General features: G+C 48.1%; 1 protein-coding gene across 1 annotated transcript in view; it reads left to right on the top strand.

Annotated features, from left to right (window-relative positions):
• LOC107307448 (proto-oncogene vav-like) overlaps window positions 1-3,031 on the top strand; it is a gene marked incomplete at its 3' end in the record, with an annotated part of 21,934 nt that overhangs the window by 9,025 nt on the left and 9,878 nt on the right. The window lies entirely within an intron of this gene.

Below are 3,031 nucleotides of genomic sequence, written 5' to 3'. Positions count from 1 at the left end.
GGGGTTCCTATGGGGTTTCTATGGGGTTCCTATGGGGTTCTATGGGGTTCCTATGGGGTTTCTATGGGGTTTTATGGGGTTTCTATGGGGTTCCTATGGGGTTCTATGGGGTTTCTATGGGGTTTCTATAGGGTTTCTATGGGGTTCCTATGGGGTTCCTATGGAGTTCCTATGGGGTTTCTATAGGGTTTCTATGGGGTTCCTATGGGGTTTCTATGGGGTTCCTATGGGGTTCCTATGGGGTTCCTATGGGGTTTCTATGGGGTTTCTATGGGTTTCTATGGGGTTCTATGGGTTTCTATGGGGTTCTATGGGGTTCCTATGGGGTTTTATGGGGTTTTATGGGGTTTCTATGGGGTTTCTATGGGGTTCCTATGGGGTTTCTATGGGGTTCCTATGGGTTCCTATTGGGGTTCTATGGGGTTCTATGGGTTTCCTATGGGGTTCTATGGGGTTTCTATGGCGTTCTATGGGTTTTTATGGGGTTCCTATGGGGTTCTATGGGGTCCTATGGGGTTCCTATAGGGTTCCTATGGGGTTCTATGGGGTTCTATGGGGTTCTATGGTGTTCCTATGGGGTTCTATGGGGTTTCTATGGGATTCTATGGGGTTTCTATGGGGTGCTATGGGGTTCTATGGGGTTCTATGGTGTTTCTATGGGGTTCTATGGGGTTCTATGGGGTTCTATGGGGTTCCTATGGGGTTCTATGGGATTCTATTGGGTTTCTATGGGGTTCTATGGGGTTTTATGGGGTTTATGGGGTTCTATGGGTTCCTATGGGGTTCTATGTGTTCCTATGGGGTTCTATGGGGTTCTATGGGGTTCTATGGGGTTCTGTGGTGTTTCTATGGGGTTTCTATGGGGTTCCTATGGGGTTCCTATTGGGTTCTATGGTGTTTCTATGGGTTTGGGGGTTTCTATGGGGTTCCTATGGGGTTTCTATGGGGTTCTATGGGGTTTGGGGTTTCTATGGGTTTCTATGGGGTTCTATGGGGTTCTATGGGGTTCTATGGGTTCCTATGGGGTTCCTATGGGGTTTTATGGGGTTCTATGGGTTCCTATAGGGTTTCTATGGGGTTTGGGGTTCCTATAGGGTTTCTATGGGGTTTTATGGGGTTCCTATGGGGTTTCTATTGGGTTTGGCGTTCCTATGGGGTTCCTATGGGGTTCTATGGGGTTTGGGGTTCCTATGGGGTTCTATGGGGTTCTATGGGGTTCCTATGGGGTTCCTATGGGGTTTCTATGGGTTCCTATGGGGTTCTATGGGGTTCCTATGGGTTCCTATAGAGTTCTATGGGGTTCTATGGGTTTCTATGTGGTTCTATGGGGTTCTATGGGGTTTCTATGGGGTTCATATGGGGTTCTATGGGGTTTCTATGGGGTTCTATGGGGTTCTATGGGGTTTCTATGGGGTTCTATGGGGTTCTATTGGGTTCCTATAGGGTTCTATGGGGTTCTATGGGGTTTCTATGGGGTTCCTATGGGTTCCTATGGGGTTCCTATGGTGTTTCTATGGGGTTCTATGGGGTTCGATGGGTTTCTATGGGGTTCCTATGGGGTTCTATGGGTTTCTATGGGGTTCTATAAGGTTCTATGGGGTTCTATGGGGTTCCTATGTGTTCTATGGGGTTCTATGGGGTTTCTATGGGGTTTCTATGGGGTTTGTGGGTTCCTATGGGGTTCTATGGGGTTCTATGGGGTTCTATGGGGTTCTATGGTGTTCTATGGGGTTTCTATGGGGTCTATGGGGTTCCTATGGGATTCTATTGGGTTCTATGGAATTCTATGGGGTTTCTATGTGGTTCCTATGGGTTCCTATGGGGTTCCTATGGTGTTTCTATGGGGTTCTATGGGGTTCTATGGGTTTCTATGGGGTTCCTATGGGGTTCTATGGGGTTCTATGGGGTTCCTATGGGTTCTATGGGGTTCTATGGGGTTCTATGGGGTTTCTATTGGGTTTTATGGGGTTCTATGGGTTTCTATGGGTTCTATGGGGTTCTATGGGGTTTCTATGGGGTTCTATGGGGTTCTATGGGGTTCTATGGTGTTCTATGGGGTTTCTATGGGGTCTATGGGGTTCCTATGGGATTCTATTGGGTTCCTATGGGNGGGTTCTATGGGGTTCTATGGGGTTCTATGGTGTTCTATGGGGTTTCTATGGGGTCTATGGGGTTCCTATGGGATTCTATTGGGTTCCTATGGGGTTCTATGGGGTTCTATGGGGTTTCTATGGGTTTCTATGGGGTTCTATGGGGTTCTATGGGTTTCTATTGGGTTCCTATGGGGTTCTATGGGGTTCTATGGGGTTCCTATGGGTTCCTATAGGGTTCCTATGGGGTTCCTATGGGGTTCCTATGAGGTTTCTATGGGTTTCTATGGGATTCTATTGGGTTTCTATGGGGTTCTATGGGGTTCTATGGGGTTCTATGGGGTTTCTATGGGGTTCTATGGGGTTCTATGGGGTTTCTATGGGGTTCTATGGGTTTCTATGGGGTTCCTATGGGGTTCTATGGGGGTTCTATGGGGGTTCTATGGGTTCCTATGGGGTTCTATGGGGTTCTATGGGGTTTCTATGGGGTTCTATGGGGTTTGGGGTTCCTATAGGGTTCCTATAGGGTTCCTATGAAGTTCCTATGGGGTTCTATGGGGTTCTATGGGTTTCCTATGGGGTTCTATGGGGTTTCTATGGGGTTCTATGGGGTTTGGGGTTCCTATGGGGTTCTATGGGTTCCTATGGGGTTGATATGGGGTTCTATGGGGTTCCTATGGGGTTCTATGGGGTTTTATGGGGTTCCTATGGGGTTCTATGGGGTTCCTATGGGGTTCCTATGGGGTTTGGGGTTCCTATGGGGTTCTATGGAGTTCTATGGTGTTTCTATGGGGTTTGGGGTTCTAAGGGGTTCTATGGGATTTCTATGGGGTTTGGGGTTCCTATGGGGTTCTATGGGGTTTGGGGTTCCTATGGGGTTCTATGGGGTTCTATGGGGTTCTATGGGGTTCCTATGGGGTTCTATGGGGTTCTATGTGGTT

The sequence above is a fragment of the Coturnix japonica genome, unplaced genomic scaffold, assembly GCF_001577835.2.
Source record: "Coturnix japonica isolate 7356 unplaced genomic scaffold, Coturnix japonica 2.1 chrUnrandom604, whole genome shotgun sequence".
Taxonomy (NCBI): domain Eukaryota; kingdom Metazoa; phylum Chordata; class Aves; order Galliformes; family Phasianidae; genus Coturnix; species Coturnix japonica.
This window is presented reverse-complemented; position numbering and strand designations above follow the sequence as displayed.